General features: G+C 41.7%; 1 long non-coding RNA gene across 1 annotated transcript in view; it reads left to right on the top strand.

Moving 5' to 3' along the window:
• The window catches only part of LOC109384699 (uncharacterized), a 23,213-nt gene extending 13,026 nt beyond the window's left edge, over positions 1-10,187 (top strand). Inside the window, exon 4 of the long non-coding RNA XR_002124472.1 lies at positions 10,061-10,187. This is a non-coding gene — a long non-coding RNA (uncharacterized LOC109384699). The remainder of the gene's footprint in view (positions 1-10,060) is intronic.
• The last annotated feature ends 2,694 nt before the right edge of the window (positions 10,188-12,881 follow it).

The raw sequence follows: 12,881 nt of genomic DNA, 5'->3' as shown, positions 1-12,881 counted from the left end.
TCAGATCCCACATATGAGGGCCAGTGACACTGCCCTCCACAGTTAAGATGCTGAACAACAGCTCAACCTGGAGCTGGGCTGCCATGAGTCGCTGGCAACGGCGTAGGCTGCAGCCCCTGCTGCAGTGGGTTACCATGGGCTACCATGTGTAGCCAGCAGCCAGCGTGAGCGGCTGTCCAGAAGCTGGCGACTGATCTGCCTCACCCAGGAAGAGCACAATGATGGTGCCAACTTGGGCCAGTGAAGCAACCTCCTCCACAACTAGACTGAAGAACAAAATGACAGCAACTTGTCTGTTCCCTTTCCCCCAATTCCCCAGCACTGTTCCCATCCCCCCAATTCCCTAATAAAAAATCTTTAAAAAAAAATGTTATGAGTGTTTTGATGGAGAAGTGCCATATACCATGAAGACAGCATTAGTATTAATGGCAATAGATGTAGTCCTTTTCCTTCAGCAACCAGTGGTTCAGTTAGACAAGTGGGTATTTAGGAGCAATGAAAAATGGTTCTGGTATTAGCTTGGTGTGGTGGAGGGAAAGCTCAAGATTTGGAGAATGTGCTAGAAAGCTGTTTCAGTACGAGCACTTAAGTGGTGTTGGGACCATCACCTCCTTCAATGACAGTGATTTATGGGTAAAATTGCCAGAGTTGGTGTGGTTCACAAAGATCTCACAGGAAATGGAGACACACAGTGTCATCATAAAGAGAGATTCATATCAATGGACACGATTTGACCCTTTGGAGGGGTCCAGACAGTTTCCAATTTATATAATTTGGGTCTTTCATTTAGAAATCCATCTCCTTGGGACAGTTTTATTATGTGAAATATACTGCATGGAGATTGCTAATCTTTAAAGGGCTTCTTTTCAGAGAACGAGGAGAAGCCCTTCTATACACTGCTAGTGGGAATATGAAATGGTACAACTTCTTTGGAAAGTAATTTTGCAACATCTAGCCAAATTAAAAATGCAAAAGTCCTATGACATAGCAATTCCATTTTAGGAGTCAATCCTGCACATACACTAGCATATTGACAAAGGGCTGTGTGTGTATATCACACCCAAATGAGGGATTCATCCTCAGCTCTGTGCAGTAAGGCCCTGGTGACATCAATTGTGGCATAGTCACCATAGGATACTGTGCAGTTAAAAAGAACAAGGTACACGCAAACATGAAGATTTGGAATAATCCATACAATACATTAGATTAAAAAAAAATAAAGGTATACCAGTGTGCACGGTATGCATCCACTTATGTAAAAAATTGATGTGTGTGTGCATGGAAAATTACTGGAAGGATAGACCAGAAATTATTAACAGGTGTAGCAAGGCTGGAGGTCTAGGCTGAGAGAGAAGCTCACTTTTCATCAGACCTCCTCATACTTTTTGAAAATTTTTTTTAGCCTGTTCATACATTTCTCTTCCAACTAAGGAAAAACACTAGAAAACAAACAGATAAGTCCCTTTCAAAAGGGAACCCCCATTTCCAATGCAAATGCTGCTGCCAACCAAGAATGGGCAGCTCTGGTCTGTAGAGGAGAGACCACTTGCCCTTCTATTCAATCACATTTGAAAGACTACCTGTGTCCACTGATGGGAAGAACAGACATCGAATTTGGGATGCTGTTTACATGTGGAAGGAGTCATGACGACCTTTTCCCTTCATGCTCTTGGTGAGTTATGCTGTCAGCCACTTGGCCCAGCCTGCCTTTCTGTGTGTAGTTCTAGTTTTAGTCCCAATATGTGGTCTCATGGGAATTTGTGCAGTTGATACTCCAGAATTCTTCTAAATCCAGGATGTGGACTGAATAATAGAAAGTTCATCCTCACTGTGATGTGACTGGGGTGACGGTGGGGAGGGGAGCTGAAGGACACAAGCGTTCTGGGAGCTGTGAGGAGAGGGAAGCCGAGAAAGGGAAAAAGGACTCGGAAGGTGACAGGACCCAGAGTCCACCATCAATTCTGGACCCTCCTAAGCCTGGAAAATGGAAGTAGTCCTGTGCTGCTTTTGCCCCCTTCATCATTTGTACTTTCATTTGGTGATTTATTAATTTAGGTGCCTAAACTTAGAGAAAGCTTCAAGAACTGAACTAAGTTTTTTTTTTTCTTTCTGCTTTGCTCATTTATTTACTTGTTTGTTATTTAGTGGCTTATTAGTGATTTCTTATATAATATCTTTGTATTTTATATAACAATAAATCCAAGCGAGAAAAATTTAAACAAGACATCTTTCTTTATCAGATTGGTAAAGCTTTAAAAGTTTGGAAGTACCAGTGTTAGCAAAAGTGTGAGAGGAAAAGGCATGCTAGTTTCCCTGATAGTGGTGGTGCATATAAACTGGCTCAATCCTTTTAAGAAGGCAGTTTGGCAGCATCTGTTCAAATGATGATATGCAGAGTCCCTGCCCCAACAATTCCCCTTCTAGGAATTTCTCTTGCAGAAACACTTGCAGATGTGCAGCAAGATTATCATACAAGAATTTTATTCATTACTGTTCCTATTCAGGAACATTGGAAACAACCCAAATGCATATCAATAGCAGATTAAACAATCATGATATTTCCGTACAATGGAAGATACTGTGGTGGGGTCAAAAGAGAGAAGCAGCTCTACATGTATTGACATAAAAAGATGTCCATTATTGAGAGTCAAGTTTAAAAAAAAAGAAAAGTCAAAGTGAAAGGAGCATTATGTTATTTCAATCTATATATACTATTAAGATCTATAATAGCATCCACTGAAAGAAATATCTGGATGAATATAAACTAAGCAGTGTTTATCACTGGGGTTATAGGGATGGTCATTGCTTCATGGCATACACTTGGTAATTTTTATGACAGACATGTGTTCCTCTTATTATCGGAGATAACAATAGTGATTTTTAAAATAAGAAAAAAAATATTAATCAGAGAAAAAAATGGTACATACCCATTTTTAAAAACAACCGATGCCAGAGAGCTTGTGATGTAAAATCAGGTTTTTCTCTGAGTAGATTTGCACACCAGAGACGACATTTTGGGAAGAGTAAGTTCTTTACTGCTGTAAGCATGTATATTCTAACTTGTGCAATGCCACTTTAAATACATCATTAAAATATAATTTTCCCATTGATCGGAGAAGCAGTAACCTAATAGCTTATTTCCTAAGATTTTTTTTTTTACCTAGAAAACCCCACAGTTGCTTTAAGATGCTTACATAAACACAATTTAGAAAGTGACAAGCCTCTCTGTATTATATTAATGAGAAGAAGCGGAAGGAGGGGATTAGGAGGTGATTGGACTAGGAAACAGTGTTCCTTTTCACCTCCATCATTGGAAATACACTCTGCAAGCCTTTAGCTAGAAGACAGTGCTTATAGATGCTTTCATACTGTCTCTTTTCTGTTTAACTTTTCAGGCACCAAAGTTACGTGAATCTGTACTTCTAAAGCTCTTGGATGACAGTGGGAACTATTCTGCTCTTATAGAATGGTTTATGGTGCCCTCTCTTGGATTTCTTTTAAATTCCCAGGCTGGTACCTGACCTTGGCTGCTCCAAGATAAAACTAGGAAACAGAGCTGGGTTCCCACTCTGCTAATGGTCTGTTTGGTTTGGTTTGGGATATGAGAGGCGGGGATTTCCATTCACACTCGGGTCTGGTCAGTCCAGGGTGTTGAAAGGGACCAAGCTGGTGATCCTTTCCAGCTTTCCCATTGACAGCGAGGAAGCGTAGGCTGGGGGTGAAATGGCTTGTGCATCTGCAGCCTAGAACAGGCAGCAAAGCCCAGGCCTCCTGACTGCTCTTCTAGTGAGCAACCCCACTTTGTTCTTTCCATGGCTTTACAATGGAAGTTGTTCAAGTGAAGACTTATGTCTTTATTTTGGTGGACTGTCTCAGGTGTTTGATTTGAATGATGAAACGCAGATTTCCTTTTCCGCTCATGCGCAATCTAGCACGTCTTCTCATCATCATATTCGGCTCAGTTTCTGCCCATCAAGCCCTAGCCACCTTCCTAGAATAAGTCGTGGCTTCGACTCCAGGGGCCGCCTGGGCCTCTTGCCCCTGCGACGCTGCTGCCATTGTTGTCAGCATTGGCCAGGGTCCCAGGGCCATCATCTCAGTGCACTTCAGGCTTCATCCTGTGGGATGAAAACTGAACTGCTCTTGGGGCCAGGATGCCAGCTTCCTGGAGAAACAACAGACTCTGTCACTTGGAACTGAGCTGTGAGGTCGCCCTCAGAGGCAGCAAACTGGAGGGCTCCACGCTTTGGGTCTGTTGCTAGTCATAGGTTCACAAATGTCATCAATTCAAAGAGTAGGTGAGACAGTCACACACAATAACCCTGGAAATGTTCTGAAATTGTCCGCTCATTATGAAAGAGCTATGGACAACGGATTTTCTCAAATGAACCACATTCTAAGATCCACATATTTCCAATAACAAGGTGTGAAAGGGAAATGAAGTGCTAAACTCTTAATATTAAAAACACGTTTTTATCAATCAAAGTAGAGGAAAGAATGAATTCATTTTCTAGGCTCTCTTTGGCAAATGATATTACAACATGCCACTAAAATTGGGGAAAAAAAGCCCAGAAAGGTATGTCAGGCTGTTAATGAATATATGATGTTCTTTTTTGCTGGATGTTGTAATGTTCGTGGTTCTTTGTGACTATTTTAGATTTTTAGTTTGTTTTTACTTTTCTTACTCTAAATGAACATTCATTTTGGTACCGAATTTCATATTTTTACTTAAAGAGGGACACCCCTCCCCCAATTGCATATGCATCATTCGTAAAACCTGGCCCAGCTTTTGTGCACCCTGCTTCCTCTGGGTTCCAGCTGCATATGTGTGTCCCATCATGGCCAGGCATCAACAGCATCCTCATCAAATCACTATTTCCTTTGCAACTGTCTGTTGCCTCGTAAAGAGCTGTCGTATCTATGCCCGTGGATTAGTTTAGAGACTCTGGATGACTTGTAGCATATCTCCTATTACTTAATCTCTCTGAGCCTTAGTTTTCTTATCTTTAAAATGGGGATAATCCTGATACCTACTTTATAGGATTGCTTTGAGGGTTAAATGAGTTAATGTATATAATGTGCTGTGAACCGTGCCTGGCACAGAACAAACACTGTGTTTGTGTGAGTTTGCATTTTTTTTCTTTGGCGGTCTATATGCACTTCACAGTACGCGGTAGAACAAGGCCTCAGGCTTTATTCGCCATCTTTACTCCCCTCACCCTCAATATAATTATAGTGGGATTTTGCGGGAAGAAAGGGGAGGTTGGTAACGGTAGGACTCATGGTAAAACGCAGCAAAATCTTCATCATATAGGAAGTCAGGAGATAAAGTAAAAATTCATCCATCCAGAAATCACAGTGGAAGCATATTATCTAGAAATACAGAGACACATACCAAAGAAAATAGCTAAAAGGCTTGAACGTTGTGGCCCCTGAAGAGGTAAGGACGAATGGAGCTGCAAATGACTTTTCCATCATAACCCTTGTGCATGTGTGACTGATTTTTTCATTTTACCGTATTTGCCGGCATATAAGACGATTTTTTGGCCCTGAAAAATATGCCTCCAAGTGGGGGGTCGTCTTATATGCCAGGTACACTTCAGATAGACTGCCCATAGTGCTTGCCCCGTGCCATAGTGGCCTCCCGATGCCCGCCCACTTCATTCCACATACCGTTCAGGCATCAGCAGCGCTGCTGGGTGTATGCTTGGCTGTTATGTGATTTTGCTGTTATGCGATTTTACCACACTCGCAAAATCGCACACAGCCGACCATACACCCAGTATGATAGCGCAAAATCGCGAATCGCGATTTATGTATATGTTTGATTACATACAGCCTTGTGACAGTTTTCCTGCATGTCATAAGCATTTGAATATAAATATAAATGTTGAAATCAAATCTGATATTGTTTTACCTTTTATTTGGTGTGTGGAAGGTGTGCGGAAGAGGGGGTAGTCTTATACGTCGAGTATATAACAAACTCTGTATTTTGAGTGGAAATGTTAGGGGGTCATCTTATACGCCCAGTCGTCTTATACGCCGGCAAATATGGTAAGCGTTTTTTAAATGTTACAAACACACATATTTGACTAACAATATCCTCTCAAGGCATCCTTTTGATTAGAAGAACTGGGAAGATTTTTTTTTTCCTCCTGATGTGATAACAATGCCCTTGGTTAGTTTTTGTAGTCATTTTCCTAAGAAAAATTAATAAGCAGAAAATTGCAACAAAAAGGAAGTGAGTTTGTTTAGGTACATGCGAAGTAAGCTTTCCCTTGTGGGAGCCTTTGCTTAATTGAGCTGCAGCTGGTGCTCATTTCTTCTCTTCCCTGTATCTCATTTTGGTCTTGTGTGTGTATCTGCATGTGTTCATTTTAAGCTTCACACAATTTGAGGCTGTTATTGGATGGCACGAATTGGGATACAAGTGGAACTGCTCGTGAGACGCTTACCCTAAAGAAGAATTTACTTTGTTATGGTTGTTTTGAGGTACACCTGGGAGATACTGACTGTCATGGGAGTACAACGGGGATGAGCTCAGTTGGGGGTTACTACCTGACCATATTTGATCTTATTTTCCCATTATAGTGTTCTCTCACTTCATCCCCTCCTCTTCCCCAATTCAGCGTTTTAGGCACTGTGTGAGTGAGCGAATGGAGGGCTGGGATGAAAGAAGCCCTGAGTGGCTTGTTAATATGTACACTGGTTCATCGGGCATGAAATCCATGCGTGAGCCTCTATCTAGAAAAGGCAGCATTCTGGCACAAAGTGGAGAGGCAATTGGCTTTTTTAGTTTGAAAAATGGGGAATGCCATCTGGGCATTTTTTCTTGTGTCTCGGACTATTTCTGCTGGGTCTGCTGGATACCAATTGCATTTCATTATCATCTAACAAGTGGTATCAGTCATGGTCCCATCTCTCTGTGGCTCAAGGAAGGAGCAATGAACAGAATACATTGTTGACTTTTTTTTTTTTTGTCTAGGTACAAGGAGACGATTTCATTTCATTACTGAATTGCAAGTCAGACTTGCAGCCAAGATTAATCACTTGAAGATTCTTACTGTGCTTTTTCCCCATTCATGTTTTACAGAGCCAATACCTGGCTTAAAAAAAAAAAAAGTAATCATAACCTAACTGCCAGCTCTTTTGTAAGGCAAAACTGGGGACTTTTTGAGTTTGAGACATATTAAATCGTATTACAAGATACTACTAAGTTATTCTTTCTATGAGACTCACAAACGAAGTATGGAAAGTAACTTTGATCAAAACAAAGCACTGCTGAAGCTGTGTGACGCCAGTACATTCCAAATTATATAAATAGACACATTATGCAATTTTCTAAAACTCAGATATTTATTGTTCCCCATCCTCAGTCACCCCTTGACCTTTTTTTCCATAATATTCCTCACCAAGAATAAAGAAGGGAAATAAAAGGAGAATAAATTTAACCTTATAAGTTTAAATTGCTGATTATTGGCCTTATCCAAATGGCCATTTTGGAACATGGGGTTAATTACAGCCTCATCAACACTCAAGTTTAGGAATTATCAATAGATTTCAAATTTCCCTCATCCTCCTTATCCTGTGATTGTGGAATTACGTTTTGGATGTGCAGTAAATCACTTCCATCATTGCTACTGTCCCCTGATTGCAACGTGCCTCCCCAACAGCTGCAGAAAGAATTTCCAAGATAGCTCAGCCAAAGGAGCACAGTGGGAATTCTGTAGGATTAGGGCTGGAATTTGGAACTCCGCTGCAGAGGCTGGGGTGCTGCAGAGGGATACTTAGACTCTTTGTTATATAAATGCTTCCACAGCACAGCTAACTCCTGCCTATGTTTCCTTATCTCTGAAAAACCTCCTTCCTGTAGTGCTCATGAGTAGGAACTGCTGGAAACACCTTCCTTATTATAGGGCAGCATCCTAGAAGGTCTGTTGGCAAGCAATGGGGCAGTCACGGAAGTGAGCCCAGCTCCCATGCCCGCCTAGAAAAGTCATTTGCCCTTTTAGGGCTGTGCACTTGCTCTGTAGTGATCGACTGACCATCGGAAAATGAAAAGTCAGAATATCGATATGTTTTACACTTTCCTCCCTTTAATATATTTAAAATCATACCTATCACCCAGAAGAATTTATTGTTTCAACTCTTCTTAAGGTTTTATAACTTTAGTTTAATATGTCAAAGTTAAAAGGAAGTACGTTACCGTGTCTTTGTTATCTCTGATGAAAGCATAATTATAATTAATACCTTTAGCCCAGTATCCAGTCATGCTAGGTGTCATAGCTGGAGTTATTCAGTTTTCTGCATGTATAGAAATACCTTGCACCTAACCCATTCATAGATTATTCTAAATAAAAGAACATTTTGCAGGGCTAGGGGAGGCTTAAAAGTCAGAACTGTATTAAGTATACTGTTCTCTAAAATAATAGGCTTTATCCTAGAAACCATTATTGAGCAAAGAATTTTTAAATGACTGATATACCTAGAGATATTGAGAGGAAAATATAGTTGTTTTCTAATGTTAAGGGAAAAAAATATCTAAAACTTGGACATAGGGAAAAGGGTGACTGAATACCCTCTCTATGTCACACTGAGTAATGTCCAATGGGCCCACCTAAGGATTACATAATTCTCTAGGGTGCCATATATACCTTTGTATGACTTGTTATTTACTAATGATCTGTGAATGTTAAATTGTAGTAAACCTAAAGCAGTGCCAATGATTCTGATAGCAATACAAATGAATTTTGCCCACAAAGAAATTATTTTTGCCTGGTAAAAATGATGACAGCCCAAAGGCCTAAGTTTTATTGCCCTGTGTGACATGAACCAGTTTTGTGTGTAATTTAGTGATTTATTCCAGTGTGGTTTCTTTCAGCAACTACAAAGACATCTGTTTCTCCCATATTCCTTTGAACCAGTTTTCGTCCTTCCTTCTCCAGTGTGTACTCACTTTATTTTGTATGACAGTCATGTTTCTAATCTTGTGAAAATTATACTTTGACACTGATCTCTTTCTCAAAGCCTAAGAAGGCAAGTAACCAATGCTCAACTGACAATGCTGGTTAGAAGCCACAGCTTTGTCAGTGAACAGAGGCCAAAAAGTGAATTTCCATGAAACATCCGCGTTGCTTGTTTCTCAGCATGCCCAAAGTCCAGATGGGTTTAAAATTGCCAACAACAGGCCTAAGCATTGAACTGAGTCATTTTAAATTCACTATCAGAGGGAACGATGATTGTGTGGGCAGGAGAGGGGGGGGGTGTGGGGAGGGGGAACAAAGTGAAAAGCCCATCCTGTAGAGCAGCGGCTCTCAACCTTCCTAATGCCGTGACCCCTTAATACAGTTCATGTTGTGGTGACCCCCAACCATATCATTATTTTCATTGCTACTCTATCACTGTCATTTTGCTACTGTTATGAATCGTAATGTAAATATCTTTTTGTTTTCCGATGGCCTTAGGCAACCCCTGTGAAAGGGTCGTTCAACCCCCAAAGGGGTCGCAGCCTACAGGTTGAGAACCGCTGCTGTAGAGGATTGTTTTACTAAGTTACCCAGAATGTGAAGGGCCAGGTGAGCTAAGAGTCACACATGCAAACCCAAGAAGGTAGGAGCTATGCTGTGTGATCTCAAATACTGGAGCCCTCTTAATAATTCCACTTTGAAAATAATGGAAAGGAGCATTTTTATATTTAAAAGGAGGCACAGAATGGTCAATACTCCTTCTGCCTTAAAGAGTCATCATGAGATTCATGACTGAGTGGCTATTTCTGGTTGTGAAATGCAAAGGTCCCTGGACCTGAACTTGGAGGGGGAGGTTAAAATGGAGAGAGATCAACTGGCCTGTGTAATGAAGTTCAAGAGTTTTCCCACAGCTTCTCTAGAGGGAGGAAGTGTGTTGTCCCTGAGAGACTTAGAGACAGTGAGATGAAATCAGTTTCCATGAGAGAACAGGCCCCCAGACTGCAGATCCTTCCACGGAGAGCATAATCTTGAAGAAAAATCATGTCCAGTGTTTGATTTAGAATTTTTTCCTGATGCCCTGTAATTGCTTGCAGATCCCTCAGCCATTCAGGAGGAATCTGTTTCCTTAAGCAACCGTCTTGTGTAAAGGTGTGCTTTGGGGACTGAAGGAGAGGACTGACTTCACACAGAAGTATTGAGAGGAGGGGGCAGAAGCTGATGTGGCCCGGAGGAGGCATTGAGCCTGAGAGGTAACCAGAGTCACCCCTCTCCTTATTACACAGCTCCCAAGAAACTTTAGAAATGGGGGAAGCATGCTGGATTCCCTACATTTATATGAAAGGAGGCTCAATTCATTTTTCTTAATTAAAAAAAAAAATGATCCTAGAATTCTAGAGAATTTGGGAATCCCATTTATATAAGTATACCCAAAAAATCTGGAGTAAAATGGGCCATGAAAAGTGGATTGAAGTCATCAAACACAGCCCAGTTACAGTCTCAACAATTAGCAAGTCTAGCATTTTCTTGGCAGTTCACGGCAGGAGCGGAGCGCGTTTTCGGGAGCTGGCTCTTTAAGAAAAGGAATACCAAACTTCTAAGCTAAAACAAGGTACAGGCCCCGAGAAGAGGCCCCTCAGTAGAAAAGCCCTGAAGCTGAAGGTTTATTTGCTTCGTGGTCCATGAGCCTCTGGACTTGAGGTGCTTTTAAAGTATGATTGAAGGAAATGAATGAGATGTGTAACGTCTGAAGTCAAGATTACATTTAGAAAAGGAAAGCTTGGGTCCTGAGCAGTTCAGACGCGAGGTTGCTGATAGAAAGTGCTGGAGCCCGCTTCTTGTTTCAGGGCAGAGATGATTTTTGGCTGATGTGGTGCTGCTCCAGAGATAATTCGCTACAAATAAGAAAGGGTTTTGCCACGCCAGGACTGGCGCCACAACTACTGCTCTGAAGAGGGCTGATTAAAAAGCCAGGCACCAGCTGGCCCTCCCGAAGAGAGGTCACTGAATAGCTGTCACACACACTGGCAGGGTTTTCAGGTAATGGTTGGATGAGACCTCTCCTTTCTCCTCAGCTTTTAAAACAGGTTTGAGGATTTAGTGGTAATCCCTTTGTTTTCACTCTTTGGCCTGAAATCCTTTTGCTTGGGTGGTCCTGAATCCATTTTGTTAAAATTCTATATTTATCCTTTTCCTTGCATCAGTAATAGATTTTAGAGGTTTTTTTTTTTTTTTCTCTTTTTGTCTTTTTAGTTAGAAAAGAAAAAGGTGCTGACAGCAAACTAAAAAAGAGATAAAGGGCATTCATGCAGCTTTTTAAGAAATAAATGCCTGGAAACAAACACTCCAGGTTTAGAAATTATATGGTTCTATTTTTATAAGACTAATAGAAAAATTCCTTATGCCCTATAGAAACATATCTGATGCTATGTTTTCCAAAGAATGATGAGACAATTTGATTTCATAAGACCTTCGTAAGAATCCCATGGACTATGCAGAAGGAGCCTTATTTCCTCTTTCCTGCCTGTCTTTCCCCACCTACCCACCCTCCCGAAGTCCTCTCCCCTGAAATTTAATGATGCTAAAACAAGCCTGGTGAGAGAGCTCCCCAAGCTGGCATAGCAGGTAGTGGGCGACTTGGATTGGATCTCCGGTTTCCTGACCCTTAGTCCAGTGGTCTTTCCATTCGTATCTGTAAATAAACTCTCCCATTAATTTCGTTCACGAATTAACTGGAGTTGCTGTCCATGTGATTATGTTTCACTCCTGTCTGCCCTGACCTATGGTTCTGGTGACTCTACAGTTATTATCCCCTAGGGCCTGTATCTACCAGGAGCCGAGGACACTTGTGTTAGACCCAGTAGGAGCCTCTGTTCAATGGATGAATGAATGAATGAATGAATGAAGTATCCTGAAGAGAAGGACTGTGACAGTGGCTAGAGATAATGACCTGTCTTTCTCAGGACACAGAGCAGGTTCCTGCTTCTGCAGAGCTCTGTCCACTGTGCCCACACACTCTTTTCTGGTTTTTTTCCTTTCTTCTCCAGCCACTCCTTCTGGCTTATTTGCAGGTCCATCTTTTTCTCCACCTGGCCACTAAATGTGGGAACTCCTCAAGGCTAGGCTTAGGCCCCCATTTCTTTTCCTACATTCTCTCCATAAGTGGGTTCAACCATGCCCTCTCCTTCAGATGTCATCTACATGTCAATGCCTTCAAATCCATTTCTACCCCAGACCTGTCTCAGCTCCGACGCTTAAATCCAACTATGCATTTAATGTTTCTACTTGCATGTCTCAAATTCCCAATATGCCCCAGACCAAACTCATGATCTTCCCTCCTCCCCCAAACTTGTTTTCCTCTGGGGTTTTCTATCTACCATACCCGCCACTTTACAAGTCAGGAATCTATAGGTCACCCTTGAAACTCCTCTCTTTCTCACCGTCTAGTGACTACATATCACCTAGTCCTCCTGGTTTTGCCTGCCGAGTATCTGGCGACTTTGACAGCTTCCCTCTACTCCATCAGCATCTCCCCAGTCTAAGCTCCCGTCACCTCTCATCCAGACTAGCAATCAATAGCCTCCTGCCTGTCCTTTTCAAATCTACTCTTGTTCCTCTTATTATTCATTCTTTACACCAAAGGCCTTTCAAACCACTCACCTGATTCCGTTGTACACCACTTTACCACCCCTCACTCTCTATGCTTTGGCCACACTTGTCACGTCCAGCGTGGCAAGGGCAAACGGGTTTCTCTTGAGGGGCGGCGTAGATTGAATAAAGAGTCAGAGACAGAAGTAAAGTTTAAGAGGGAGACCAAGGGACTCAGTCAGAGAAACTGAGCAAGCCCAAGGGACTCAGTCAGAGAATCTGAGCGAGCCCCGAATCAGGTCAGCGCATGGCTTTTATTGAGAAATTAGA

Source organism: Hipposideros armiger, unplaced genomic scaffold (assembly GCF_001890085.2).
Source record: "Hipposideros armiger isolate ML-2016 unplaced genomic scaffold, ASM189008v1 scaffold_5, whole genome shotgun sequence".
In the NCBI taxonomy this organism is placed as follows: Eukaryota; Metazoa; Chordata; class Mammalia; order Chiroptera; family Hipposideridae; genus Hipposideros; species Hipposideros armiger.
The sequence above is the reverse complement of the archived record's forward strand: the minus strand, read 5'-3'. Positions and strand labels throughout refer to the sequence as shown.